Here is a 15,897-nt window from a genome sequence, read left to right as displayed (position 1 = left end):
TTGTTTATTGTCCTACATTAGAATGTACATTCTATGAAGGCAGAGACTTTGTCCGTTTTATTCACTATTGTATTTCCAGCACATAGAACAGTGTTTGGTACATAGTAAGTGCTCAAAAAATAGTTATTGTGTAAATGAATAAACATACTTTTCTGGAGGGTGGTTTGGGAATATGTGTCAAAACATAAAATGATATATACCTTTGACCTAGCTAGTCCAACTTCTTAGATTTATATTAAGGAGATAATCATTCAGTTGAAAAATAATATACACAATGAAGTTAATCACAGGATTGTTTAGAGCAACACACAGAATGAGAATCCAAATATCCATTAGTGAACATTGTGATAGAGGCAAACTGATTGACATCATTATATGTAGATCAATATTTATCGAAATGGAAAAATGTTTACAACATATTAGGGGGTGAGGAAAATTAACTCTGGAAGAGCTTGTATGGAATAATTGCATCTAATAAGATTCTATCATACTTTGTATGTATCTGTGTATAGAATAATGTGAGGCAAGTATTCACCAAAATAACAGTAGTCTTGGTGGCTGGGAGTGGGATTGGGGGTAATTTTTACTTATCCTGTATACTTTGTGTATTTTTTAAAATAAATGACCTTGTATATTTCTGAAACAAATTTAAACAAGGTTAATAGAGCTCTTTTATAAACTTTTTTCTACTTGAGAGTTGATTTTAGTTTGTCACAGTAGTACCCAGGTGACTGACTCGCGATGCCTGAAGAAGTACTGCAGGTTCATCCCGGTTCCTGCAGGAGTGGTTCGCTGAGCTTCTAGATATTTTAATGCCCTTTCCGCATAGCCCTGCCACTGCCCTAATAAACACTCCTTCCTGGTTACACGGCCCTGATAGCAGCTGCCTCCCTATTCCTGCCCCCTCCTGTCTGTCTTCTCCAATGGAGCAAACTACAGTGGTTCCCCATGACCCACAACGGACTCCGCACTCTCGGCTGGTCATCCGGAGCCGTCCGCGCACACAGCCCCAAGCTTCTTTCCCTCACCTCGTCCTCAGCTACTCCATTATTCTGCCATTTCATCTGCCTGGTGTCTTGGGCTGTGTCCTAATGCCAGCCTTTCTTTTTGTCTGGAATTCCTTCTCTTTTGGCCCATTTCACCTTTGTCTTTTTCAATCAAAACCCTACAGAATGACCTTCCAGAAAACCTATAGTACCTAAAAATCTGTGTTAATCCTTTGCCTCTTAGGAAATGAGTTTGTTTTGGTTTATGTAATGGGTCTGTATGACTGGTAAGCTCTTCGAAGGCAGGAAGTATGTCTTATGCTTCCTCACATTATGCATTGAATCTGTTTATTTATTCAGTAGATTTTTGTCAAGCACCTGCTGTGTACATGACCTTGGGCTAGGTTCTTCTTTTTTTCTGTGATAGGTTCTTGAAGAAAACAGTGAACACACAGGAACTTCTAGTCCAGGATGCCACTATGGAGGGCCTTACTCATCTTCAATCTCTTGAGTGATAAGCTTCCTTATAAACTGCACATCGACCAGTAATGTAGATATGCCTTCAACAAGGGAATGGTTTGTAAGGAAGAGGGATCAGTAACTTACACATGATTCTCCCTATTACCAATAAGGACTAACAGAAAGGTTTTTGAAAAGAAATAGTCTCTTCTCTTGGTCCTTCAGGCACTATAGACCCTAGACTGTATAGAAGGAAACCTTCATCAGATTTCTTTTTTTTTTTTTAATATGTGTTTGGCTTTTTGTTATTACTATGTTTTAATAAATATTTATTTATTTATGGCTGTGCTGAATCTTCGTTGCTGAGCGAGGGTTTTCTCTGTTGCAGTGAGTGGGGACTACTCTCCACTGCAGTGTGTCAGCTTCTCATTGTGGTGATTTCTCTGATTGCAAAGCATGTGTTCTAGGACTCAGTCAGTAGTTGTGGTGTATAGGTTTAGCTGCTCTAAGACATGTGGGATCTTCCCAGATCAGGGATCCACCCTGTGTCCCCTACGTTGGCAGGTGGATTCTTAATCACTGGACCACCAGGGAAATCCCCCATCAGATTTCTTGATGAACAAAGTCTTTTGAACCGGGCAAGCTTCCTGCTGAAGAGAGGACTGTCATAATACTAGAAGTGAGATCCCGAATGTTCCCAGACCTTTGTGAACTGTCAAATGGATCATTCTAGGATATAATTTCCTCTGTGAACTGGAGCAATTATGTAATATCATACCATGTACCTCCTAAGTTTTTCATGATGTTAGAAACCATGAGGTTATATCTAAGAATGTTGAGTCTACTGTTTTTTTTTTTAATTTAAAATATAAAGTTATTAGATTTCCCTGGCAGTCCAGTGGTTAAGACTCTGATCTTCCATTATAGCGGCAAGGGTTCAATCCCTGTTTGGGGAACTAAGATCCCACACGCCTCACAGGGTGGTTAAAAAAAAAAAGTGAAGTTATCATCAATAAGTTGGAAAAGTTGCAAAAATATGAGTAAGAAATCAAAGATCTCAGCAGCTAAATTAATGAAATTCACACATCTCAGTACTTACCCTAGGTGTTTTAGGGGGATTCTTGGTCAATAATTCCCCTTGCTTTGCCAGGCCACAAATTAAGTAGTTAATTCATTTTATTGAGAAGTAAATGAAAGATTCAGAACTCTGAGAGACAAACATAATTTAAAAGGCATTTTCAATGGAATCCCTTTTGCTCTCTACTCAAGGTAACATTAAATATTGATCAGTAATGTTATTGCTAGATTTTTTTTCTTTTGTCTCAAAAGTCTCAATGGGTATAGTTGTCTAACCCCTTTCTTTAAAACCAAGATGATTCTCAATAGACATCCAATTATGACATTTCCTTTCTCATTTAGACACTGAAAAGTCAACATTATTTTAATAGAAATATCACAAAGCAGCCTGTATCTGCAATTTTTGAAGACACAGAACAAATGTAGGATTTTTCAAAAGTGTCTTTTTTTCTTTTTTTCTATTAGGAAAAATGGCCATAAAGATGACCATGTGTTATATTTTTTAAAATTTTTTGTTTTTTAATTTTTACAATGTTGTGTTGGTTTCTGCCATACAACAAAGTGAATCAGCCATAATTATACATATATCCCCTCGATCTTGAGCCTTCCTCTCTTCTCCCCATCATATCCCACTAGGGCATCACAGACTGGGCTTCCTCTGCTATGCAACAACTTCTCACCAGCTAACCGTGTATCATTATACATGATAGTGTATATTAGGGCTTCCTTGGTGCTCAGATGGTAAAGAATCTGCCTGCAATACAGGAGACCTGGGTTCAATCCCTGGGCTGGGAAGATCCCCTGGAGGAGGACATGGCAACCTACTCCAGTACTCTTGCCTGGAGAATTCCATGGACAGAGGAGCCTGGTGGGCTACAGTCCATGGGGTGACAAAAGAGTCGGACACGACTGAGCAACTAAGCACAGCACAGCAAAGTGTATATACATATTGATGCTACTTTCTCCATTCGTCCCACTCACTCACTCCCTTTCCTACTATGTCCACAAGTTCATTCTCTAGACCTGAGTCTCCATTTCTTCCCTGCAAATAGGTTTATCAATACCATTTTTTCTAGATTCCATATATATATGCATTAATAAACTGTATTTGTTATTCTCTTTCTGACTTGACTCTGTATAACAGGCTCTAGAAGGATGTAAATATTGGTGTTCTTCAAGAGGCAAAGGTCAATAAAATAGACAGTTCTCTGGATCACTTTCCTAACATTGTGGGTTGAAGCAGCCAGGGTGGGTTTGGTGGCTACATGGGATTACGGATCAGGCTTCTTCAGTCTTCTTGCTACATCATGACATGCGGCTTCTACTCTGTGGGCCAACAGGACTGTTCTGGCTTCAGTCAGCACATCTGCATTTTAGCTGGTGGGAAGGGGATAGATGGAAGGAGACAGCACACTTCTTTCTGTGAAGGGTAAGACCCCAAATTTGCATGTATCATTCTAATCATTCTACTTACCTCCCACTGGCCAAAACTTAGCCACATGGCTATACCAAGCTACAAGGGTGGCTAAGAAATATCAACTTTACTTATGCGGCATTATGATGAACTAAAAACTCTATTTATGTATAAGAAGATGAGAATGGAAATAAGGGGACAACTGGCAGTCCCATTCCCACGTATAAACAAGAAGGGAAAAGAAAGGAAAATGAAAATTGGAGAAGTTAAGAAAGGGAGAAAGAGAAGGAAAAGTCAAGGGTTGTTTTGGTAAAGGTAGACTGTATTTTATGGTGTTTTCTTATTTGCTGTTGTTCAATTGATTCTGGTTGTCCAAATTTATTTCTCATCACTGCAATTTGCAATGCTATATAACAGACTTAAACTTCTTTTTATCTCTTTTTAGTAGCTCTTAATTATGGAATTCCTTTCAAAGAATAAATATTTGTGAGTGCTTTCTGCAAACCTGAAACTGTAGTAGGTATCAGACATACTGTGAAGAATAAGAAAGATGAGTCCCTACTTTCCAAGAATGATATGAAAGCATGAGGTGGGGGAACAGATACTAACTGAGTAATGGAAAAGTGATGAAGGATAAAAAATGAGGGGCATAGGGAGCTATGGTAGCATAGGGGTTTGCTGGGGAGGGAATGATTCCTCCTCTTAAATGCCTTTTGAGGAAGACACCCACAGAAGCCTATTAGAAGGTGAAAGTTATTTTTCACCTTTCAATTTTGATCCCAAGAATGTTACATGTGAGCATGCTAAGTCGCTTTAGTCATATCTGACTCTTAGTGACCTTATGGACTGTAGTCTGCCAGGCTCCTCTGTCCATGGGATTCTCCAGGCAAGAATACTGGAGTAGGTTGCCATGTCCTCCTCCAGGTGACCTTCCTGACCTAGGGGTCAAGCCCACGTCTTTTACATCTCCTGCATTGGCAGATGGGTTCTTTACCACTAGCGCCACCTGGAAAGCCTAGAGGCTAAATAGTCAAGTCCATTTACTTGAACCTAATGAAACAACCACGTCATCAGTATCTACTGTATCTGAGATACTGGACCAGACACTCTGGGGGCTACAAAGGAGAGCAGGAGAGGGTCTCACATCTTAAGTAGCTCATCCTCTAGTGAAGGAGATAACAGTGCAACTCAAGGCATTGTGATCAAAAGCTACAGTAGAGATGTCCCCGAGGCCTAAAGGGAAAGGCAGATGAATGCTAACTTGCTGTGGGCTCAGTTTCAGGGAGAACATGGCATGCTAGCTAGGCCTTGAATACTGTGATTTGGTAGAAGGGTCTTTTAGGAGGACACAACTGGAACAAAAGGCACAAATTGCAGGATATGTGTAAAGACTGACCTTTAGTCAAAAGTAGCTGCTGGAGTATTGGGGACAGAGGGCTGTCATGTGACCCTAGACATGGAAGGTTAGAATAGATGCAGGAAGGCCTGGATCACAGCACTAAGGACTTTCTTCCGTAGGCCAGGGGAATTTGATAATCAGTTGTACTCTGCTTTTAGATGCTAACCATAGAGAGGGGAAATCTGAGGCAAGAAAGCCAGAAAGGAGGGCTTTATTTTTTAATTTTATTTTGGGCTGCACTGGGTTTTCGTTGCTTCACGGGCTTTCTCTAGTTGTGGTGAGCAGGGACTGCTCTGTTGTGGTGCCTGGGCTTCTCCTTAAGGTGGCTTCTTTTGTTGCAGAGCACGGGCTCTAGAGCCCAAGGGCTTTGGTAGTTGTGGTGCATGGACTTAGTTGCCCCTCAGCATGTGGGATCTTCCTAGACCAGGGATCAAACCCATGTCCCCTGCATTGGCAGGAGGATTCTTAACCCCTGGACCACCAGGGAAGTATGAAAGGTGGGCTTTAAAATGTAAGGATGAAGGAGAGATGCCTTAGTGAGGAGCTGAGCATCTGTTTGGATGTTTGCAGGAGTGACGATGGGGAGGAGAATCACAGAGGAGAAGAAAACTCTGAGGTTTTAAACCTGAGCGACTGGGAGGAGGTTGCTGACATTTAGTGCTTCAGGGAAGAAAAGGAGACAAGAAGCGTTGGCTAAACACTCCTGGCTGTCTGCCCAACAGCCATGTCACTGCTCTTCACAGAGCCCGATTTTGTCAAATGTCAACCATTCTCAGCCCCTCAGGAGTGTCCTAACTGGTGTAAGCTAGTCAGCTCAAGGCACTGCCCCTGCAGACTGTCAATGGTTTAGGGGTGGACATGGCACTTAATTGGCCCTACCCTATTGAGTGCATATTCCAGGTTTGGGAACGCACACTTCATGTAGCAAGTGCACAGCAGAGTCAGGTAGCTAGACACTGAGATGGAAAAGGGAAGCCCCAGGGAACTGAATAGAACAAGGTGATCTTAAAGAGAAAAGAGCTGAGGAAATCAACCCCATCAAGTTGTTTATGAGCCCCCTCACCCTTGAGCTGTACATGTATAGACCTGGCCCTAAATGAGAATTGAACTATGTGACGGGCCACCGTGCTGGTCTCACGCTGGTCTCTGGATGGCACATACAGTAGCCCTGCAAACTCAGAGAATTCAACTGTCATTACAACTGCAACCCACAGAGGACTGGTCAGAACCTGTGACCTGAACCCAACCAGATCAATTGCCTGCTAAGACAGAAATATAAAAATGCTCCATAGGATTTAAACAAGATTCTGAGCCTCATTACCTAACAATCAAAATATCAAATCTACAATCCAAAATTACCATCACACAAAAAAACAGGGAAATGTCAACTCACAGGAGACAAGGTCACAGAAGCCAACAGATTGTGGAATTATAACTTAAAAAATTATTTATTTATTTATGGCTTGGCAGGCCTTCTCTAGTTTCAGAGAGCCAAGGCTACTCGAGTGGACTTCTCATTTTGGTGGCTTCTCTTGTTGCGAAAGATGGGCTCAGTAGTTGTGGTGCAGCAGCTTAGTTGCCATTGGGGAAGGAAATGGCAACCCACTCCAGTGTTCTTGCCTGGAGAATTCCAGGGACGGCAGAGCCTGGTGGGCTGCCGTCTATAGGGTTGCACAGAGTTAGACACGACTGAAGCGACTTAGCAGGAGCAGTAGCTTAGTTGTCACGGGGCATGTGGAATCTTCCTAGACCAGGGACTGAACTCGAGGCCCCTGTATTGGCAGGAGAATTCTCTTTTTAAAAAAATTATTTTATTTTTAATTAGAATATAATTGGTGTTGGAGAAGACTCCTGAGAGTCCCTTGGACTGCAAGGAGATCCAGCCAGTCAGTCCTAGAGAAAATCACTCTTGAATATTCATTGGAAGGACTGATGCTGAGGCTGAAACTCCAATAGTTTGGCCACCTGATGCAAAGAATTGACTCATTGGAAAAGACCCTGCTGCTGGGAAAGATTGAAGGCAGGAGGAGTAGGGGACGACAGAGGATGAGATGGTTGGATGGCATCACCGACTCAATGGACATGAATTTGAGCAAGCTCCAGGAGTTGGTGATGGACAAGGAAGCCTGGCGTGCTGCTGTCCATGGGGTCTCAGAGTCGGACACGACTGAGTGAGTGAACTGGACTGAGAAGATAATTACTTCACAATATTGTGATGGCTGCTGTCATGCATCAGCATGAATCAACCATAGGTATAATATGTCCCCTCCCTCTTAAACCTCGCTCCCACCTCCCTCCCATCTCACCCCTACAGGTTATCACAGAGCACTGACTTGAGTTCCCTGCATCATATAGCAAATTCCCACTGGCTTTCTATAACCACTGGACTACCACGGAAGTCCTGGAATTATAACTTTTACGTGGCTATTATATAAATGCTCTAAGAAGTAAAGGTAATCATTCTTGAAATGAATGGAAAGATAGAAAGTCTCAGCAAAGAAATAGAGGATATAAAAAAACCAGATGGGAATTTCTGAACTAAAAACAATACAACAGCCAAAATAAAAAGCTCCCCAGATGGACTGACTAGCAGAATGGATATAACAGATGAGTCAGTACATTAAAAGAAAAGTCAATAAAAATTATCCATTATGAACAACAGAAAAAAAAAAGATTTGGCAAAGGTAGGGAGAGCATAACCCCTCTTTCTCCTGTGGGAGTATATCAAAATGTCCAACATTCATGTTATCACAGTCCCAGAAAGAGAGTAGAAGAAAGAAACTTAAGAAAAAATATTTGAAAGAATAATGACTGAAAATTTCCTTAATTTTGAAAATGAGCAACAGAAATACAGGATAAAGAACAAGGCAAACAAAATGTCATAGAAGAAAACCAGGAACTGAAAAGATTCTGGTCATATGAATGCCTACTACTGCTCCTTACTTATTGTGAGACCTTGGGGAATTTTGCTTATCTTGCTGAGTCTCAGTTTTTTCATCTGTAAAATAGGTAGAGTAAGACCTACCTAACATAAGGCTATTGTGAAGATTGAATCCAGTGTTCTAAATAAAATATTTAGCACAATTCCTGACTCACAGGAAGTGCTGAATAAATAATAGTTTTTTTAAAAAAGAGAAACAGAGGGGGCAGCAAAGAAGCCAAGGATGATGAGGACTGAAAAGAGACAGTAGGGTTATGCACAAGGTTATGCACCTGAGATGATTTTGGTAGCATGACCAGAGCAGGAACCAGACTATTGTGAGAGTCTGAAGGTGAGAGCTAGAAAGATTGCTTGCGAATCCAAAGTTGGTGGACTATTCCTTCCTTTTTCAAGATGGAGAATTTGATCCTGTTTCTTTAAACTGAAGAGAAGGTGCCCAAGAGAGAAAGTGATTAATGACTAAGGAGAAAAATAGGACGCCTGATAGCACATGGACTTGGAGAAGACAGAAAGTAATTGGATCAAACCCACAGTTGTTTTTGTGTGTGTGGTGTGTGTGTGTGTGTGTGTGTGTAAGTTTTTGTTGTTGCAATGGCTTAAAGTAGAAATAACAAGCTTATTATAAAAGAAGGTGCATGGTTATCATGGTTTGCTTATTGTTCTAAAACAGAAGCTCCAGTACTCTGGCCACCTGATGAGAAGAGCTGACTCACTAGAAAAGACCCTGATGCTGGGAAAGACTGAGGGCAGGAGGAGAATGGGTAGCAGAAGATGAGATGATTGGTTGGCATCATCGACTCAATGGACGTAAGTTTGAGCAAACTCTGGGAGATACTGAAGGACAGGGAAGCCTGGTGTGCTGCAGTCCATGGGGTCACAAAGAGTTGGACATGACGGCGTGACTGAAGAACTAAAACAGAGATTCTTAGTCCTTTTTCACAGTATGGTTCTTGGAGAAAATGATAATATCTGTAAGATATATTGGAATAAACCACAGAAGGCTGGAGACAATCTTCTATAGCTTGGTGAAAAAATTTTAGTGTGTTTTTATATTATACAATTATGATAATAAAATTAAAATGTAATGTATTAGGGAAGATATTCAATATTGAATTTATATAAAACTTCCATGTAATATAGTCTTGAATTATTTACCTAGAAACGTAGGCTTCCTTCTCTGAACGTAACTTTGAGATTATATGCCTGGACTTCGCTGGTGGTACAGTGGATAAGAATCCGCCTGCCAGTACAGGGGACATAGGTTCAATCCCTGGTCTGGGAAGATTCCACATGCCTTGGGTCAACTAAGCCCAAATGTGCAACTACTGAAGCCCATGTGCCTAGAGCTTGTGTTCCTCAGCAAAAGAAGCCACTGTAATGAGAAGTCCATACTCTGCAATGAAGAGTATCCCCTGATCACTGCACCTAGGGAAAGCCCTCACACAGCAATGAAGACCCAGCACAACATAAATAAACAATATTTTTAAAAAGATTGTATGCCTGAAAGAGTTATCAATATCTCTTTCTGTTGACTTTTTAACGATCATCTCTTATCAGTCAACATGAATGAGAAACTTTGTTCATATAATTTGCTAATTTTAAATATTTAGTTTTTAACCTTTAAAATGTATAACAGCTGCCAAGAGAATCTAACAGCTCTTTCATTCTTTCATAGACAAATGTGATACTGAAATTTGCTGTAATGATGCAAATAGATTTTTCAAATCAATGTAGCTTTTTTGTATCATGTGCTTCAAGAAGTGATGAAGCTCTTTAATGTGAGGAGAAGACTGGTGTTATCTGAGCAGTCACCTTGCAAGTAGTTTGAATGTTGTTAAAATAATCCATCGGCACAAATACGTGGCTGCATCTCCTGTGTGTCAGGGCCAAGATTTCTAGCTGCTGGCTGGTGAAGTGCCTGCCATGAGCCCCTTTGGGTTGTGATCTGGGCCCGTGGGCACTTGGTACCCAAACCCCTCCAGCAGCTCCATGATCCCAGGGCTACACGGCAGAGATGTGCTCTTCCCTGGCTAGAGGACCCCCTTGGGTTGGTTTAACAGATTGGCACAAAGCAAGGTGTGTGGGATGTGGCCGGTTGTGCTCATTGCTAATAGTGATCTCATAGTCAGAATTGTTCTGCTTGGGACTCTCTCTTGAGTCTCCAAGGAGCCTCTTGATTGTAGGTGACTAGCTACAAGTGGCCGCACCAGACCTTCCCTGACTGCTGCAGTCAGTATTTTACAGAGCACCTGAATCCCACGCTCAGTGCAACAGTGGACGGCACGAGGCACACCATGGAAAGCTCCAGTCTAGAAAGCCCAAGGAAGAAAATATTGACATTAATAAAAGAGTGAAAATAATGACTTAATATATGAAAGATACACACGTATGGGGGCGTCTCAGCTAGCTCGGTGGTAAAGAACCCACCTGGCAATGCAGGAGACGCAAGAGACACACGCTCAATCCCTAGGTTGGGGAAGGCCCCCGGAGAAGGAAATGGCAACCCACCCCAGCATTCTTGCCTGGAGAATTCCATAGACAGAGTTTCCTGGTGGGCTATAGTCCACGGGGTTGCCAAGAGTCAGACATGACTGAGCGACTGAGGACACCTGCATACACACACACGTGCACATATATATTAAGATAAATATCTGAAAAGTACTGGATTTTCTATTTACTAACAATAACTAGCGATGAAATATAATGGAGAAAAATATTGCATTCCCAATAGCAACAAAAGAGATGAAATACCTAGGAATAACTTAACAAGAACTATGAAAGATTTATATGAATAAATGACAAGATTTTACTACAAGATATAAAAGAAGACTTCAATAAATAGAACCATACTGTGTTCTTGGATGGGAGAACTGAATATTATAAAAAATGTCAATTTCCTGCCAAATTAATTTATAGTTATAATATAACTCCAATCAAAATCCCAATAGGGTTATTTTTGGAATATGACAAAATCATTTTAAAATGCAGCTGGAGGACAACAGGCAATAGTAACTAATATATTTTGAGAAATAAAACAAAACAGGTGGACGGCAGAGAGGGATTAGTTTTCCCAGAAAGTGAAAGACAACAGAAGAACAATAATGCTTTCAATTTGTTTCTATTACTAGTATAGTTTAGTGAAACATAATAGATAGGCCAGAAACAGACCAAGGTTCGATCACCGGGTAGAGAAGATGCCCTGGAGGAGGGCATGGCAACCCACTCTAGTATTCTCGCCTGGACAATCCCATGGACAGAGGAGCCTGGAGGGCTATGTCCATAGGGTCTCTGAAGCGACTTAGCACAGCAGGGCCTGAGTTCACATGATGATATGATGATGATAAAGATGGTGTCACAGAAAGGACTCAAGTGGAAGATTCTCCGATGAAGGGTGCTAGATATTTATTGGTGTGGATGGGAGGGGTTGGAGAAAGGAAGGGAGAGAGATTGTTCCTAAATGTGTGTTTCTGTGCACAGAGTTTTCACCTCGAGTCCCATGCCCCACTTCTCTCCCAAGTCCTCACTTTCTCCTCCCTAGGATGAGAGGAGGGAAATACTTCACAGATGAATTTGGAAGAAGAAATAGAGTGTTAAGTGGCTCAGGCTCCTCCCCTCTTGGATCTGCTGGGCTGCAGACAGCTGTTCTGACCTTTCTCTGTGGCCCCTTATTGAGGAAGTTCTTGCTCCTGTCCGATGGGAATTCACTGGGGTCTAGCACAATCTGCTTCCTAGGTGGCACTAGTGGTAAAGAACTTGCCTGTCAAAGCAGGAGACGAGACTAGAGTTCGATCCCTGGGTCTGGAAGATCTCCTGGAGAAAGGCATGGCAACCCATTCTGGTATTCTTACCTGGAGAATCCCATGGACAGAGGAGGCTGGTGGGCTACAGTCCTTAGGGTCTCAAAGAATTGGACATGGCTGAATTGACTCAGAAGGGCCTGAGTTCACGTGACTCCAACAGTTTAGTCCAGGAGTGAGGTGTATTAACAGGTTATTCTGGCAATTTATCTAAAATTACATGTTCTAGTCAGCTTTACCCAGAAATAAAGAAGACACCATCTGGCTGCATTGTGCATTGTGTCTTTATCTCTTAATAGGTTTCCAACTCATGATAGGAAAGGATATTATTTGTTGGTCCATCAAAAACTCCAAAATTGGACCAAATGGTTGACTGGTTGGGGGAAAATTTCATATCATAGCACATGCAAATATATGAAGAATAGCTTTTATAAATGACAAGCTATTAGAAACAAAAACTGGAAAATAATATAAAATTTCTGGATCAGAGAAGACTCTCCATGATTACAAACAAATGCAAAGATCCCAAAGGCAAAGATACAAAGCTCTAACAAGATTTTAAAATGGTGTGTACATATTAAGAAGAAAAAAAATGAATGAAAAGGCTATTTTCAAGCCAGAAAATTGTTTCTAGCAAACATTACACACAATTACTGCAATAGATTTCTCAATAACAGAGACAAAATGACCAAGAACATGAATATCTCAGTGGATGAATCTGGAGAGATATTTAATAGGCAATCCACAAAAGGAAGAGTACATATAGCTAATGAATATGTGAAAAATATATTCACAAATGATCAAAGAGACGCAATTAACATGAAACACTATTCTTTGTGTATCCAGTTGAAAAAAAATGATAAAACAAAAATACTAGTACTGACCAGGGTATAATGAAGTGATCACTGTGACTAATAGAAGCATAAATCAGTACCATTTTTCTGAAAAGAAATTTGGCTACATTTATCATGAGTCTTAAAATGCTTAGACCTTTTGACTCCAATAAATCTAGGAATCTACTGTTAAGAATTTGCAGAAATGTCAAATAAAGATTTATGTGCCTAGGCTTTTATGATAAAATAAATGGAAAAACATATGTAAGTCCCACATTAGTGAAAGTAAGTATATTATCATAGAATATTATATGACCATCAGAATTAATCTACAAGGTACAAAGTGCTTTAAAATTACCTAAGAAACTAAAACACATCAACAACAAACTTAAAACCCTATTGAAACAAAATCATTTAAGTCTGCTTGTGAGTAGATTTAAAATTCAGCAAGATTGCCTAAGTTAGAAGTAGGTGAGGGAAAGAGGCCAAAAGAGTAGGGACAAAATAGAGCTGGAAAGAACCTATTACAAAAATGAAAACAATTACTCAAGTCTGAACATTGGCTGTGGTTGGGCAACAAGTCTGACTCTACACAGATACAAAAGGGAAAAAATGTTTTGGAACATCACAGTGTGGAATTTGCTAGGGAGGCAACTTGAGATAAATACAAAGATTGTTGTTGTTTAGTTGCTAAGTCTTATCGAACTCTTTCATGACCCCATAGACTGTAGCCTGCCAGGCTCCTCTGTCCATGGGATTCTTCAGGCAAGAATACTGGAGCTGTTTGCCGTTCCCTTCTCCAGAGGATCTTCTTGACCAGGGATTGAAGCCATGTCTCCTGCTTGGCAGGTGGAGTTTTTACCCCTGAGCTACCTGGGAAGCCCACAGAGAGTGTTAGTCATGATTAAAGTCACATATGAGTTCAGCAATATGATTTTGTGGAGGATCTCCTTGGCAGGCCTCTGTGATTTTTCTCCAGCCACTCTCAGCAGCTTGAAAATAGCAGAAGCCGCAGCATCAGAGGCTGAGAAAATGACTGTTGGGTAGATTCAAGTTTGAAAATGGACACAATGAAGGTGGGAGAAAACCAGGGCGGTAAAAGCATCTGGGGTGCTGGGTTGAGAAATCATTTATTCACTCAACAAAAAGTTGCACTTTTGGACACATACTGTGTGCCAGGCACTGCCCTAGTGATTCTTGGATACATCAGTGAACATAATTTTAAGGTCTCTCTATGTGAGAGTGGGTGGGGAGGGGACACAGCATAAACAATAATCACAATAGCACTGCTGTGCTCAGTCGGGTCCGACTCCTTGCGACCCCCTGGGCTATAGCCCGCCAAGCTTCTCAGTCCTGGAGTTCTCCAGGCAAGAATATTGGAGTGGGTTGCCAGTCCATTCTCTAGGGGATCTTCTGACCCAGGGATAGAACCCTGGTCTCCTGCATTGCAAGCAGATTCTTTACCATCTGAGCCACCAGGGAATCCCCAGTAATCACAAGACATGTGCCTAATTAAGAACAACAGAAGTGATTGGGCAGAGTGTAGGGCATTGGGAGTGTGGGCTCGGACTGGGGAAGGGAGTGTGATCCGGCAGTGAGACTTAGTGGAGGTGAGGGGTGAGTCAGGAAGATTTCTGGACCACCAGGGTCTGGAACAAGCAGTGAGGAAAGAGAGATGAGACAGGGACCTAGGTCTTAGATGGAGAGAATGAGAAGGTCTGGGCACAGTTCATGTGGGAAAGAGAGAGAAATCACAAAGCTGTCGCAAGAGTGGGGAGTTCCTGAGCTTGGAATCTTAGCTATTCACAACTCTTAAGCTCATTTTCCTTACAGAATTATCAATATGTTAAGATTTTCCAGTTACTCTTTTCTTCCTTTGTTTCTTCTTGTTTGACTTTTATAATGGCTGAAGAATCTTTACTTAAATATAAGCTAGGTTTCCCCACCTCAATTTTGGTTTAACAAGATCAGAACAAATCAGAAATTTCCAAGGGAAAATTCTTCAGGAATACGATTTGATAAATACCTGATGTCTCCAAACATCTTGAGAAGAATTTAGAAGACTGATGGAAAGTGTGTGGTCAAATTGTTAGAAAGCATGTTGGAAAATAATTGAATAAAAATAGGTAATTATTCACTTTAGAGGATACACAAAGCTGTACAGGAAAGGGCATATAAATCACAGTTCAACTTCTGATTCAGTGTGAGTAATGTCATCAGAATGAGTGAGCAAGAGGAACTCAGTAAGGGGGAGGCAGCGGTCAGACCCCACTCAGACCCAGTGCCTGGGAGCTGTCTGAACCATGCACAAAGGGGAACATGGGCCAGTTTGGCACCAAACCGAGAGAGTCTGATTCTCCCAATATGACCACCACTGGCCTGCCACCCTTTACAGAGATTTCATTTGCTTGCTAAATAATTGGTCCAAAATGGCTTGCAAAAAATATCCCAGCGGGTTCTTGACAAACCCCCAAATAGGATGAGAAAGAGTTAAACAGGATTGGATTGTCAATAAATGATATGTAAGAACATCAACATAAAAAGCTTTCATGTCTGTCTCAATTATTTAATCTCTGACAGTTCAGATGTTTATCTTCCCCAACCCAGTGTTAATAAACACTGACATCTGAAGTGAAGTGAGCTATTGCCACATCCTTCAGAAATGGAAATGGAGGTGTTGAGGGAGTGTAGATGAATTCAGCTCCTTTTTAGTTGTTTCCAGCAGGAAGTTGGTCCAAATAACCTGTGACATTACCAGAAATAGGAGGGGTTGCAAGGTTTTTTTTACATGGAGTGAGGATTCCAGGGGGAATGATCAGAAGTTTTCTTAGAAGAAAAAAATGATAATGAATGATAATGGAGGGAGATGGTGAAAGATATTCTAAGGAATATAGAATTAAGAATATGTGAGATACCAGAAACCAAGAAAGGCTTGCCTTATGGACTATGGTTTAGGGGTATAAGGAATTATGGTATTAACTGGCCTCTAGC

The sequence above is a fragment of the Oryx dammah genome, unplaced genomic scaffold, assembly GCF_014754425.2.
Source record: "Oryx dammah isolate SB20612 unplaced genomic scaffold, SCBI_Odam_1.1 HiC_scaffold_2, whole genome shotgun sequence".
In the NCBI taxonomy this organism is placed as follows: Eukaryota; Metazoa; Chordata; class Mammalia; order Artiodactyla; family Bovidae; genus Oryx; species Oryx dammah.
The sequence above is the reverse complement of the archived record's forward strand: the minus strand, read 5'-3'. Positions refer to the sequence as shown.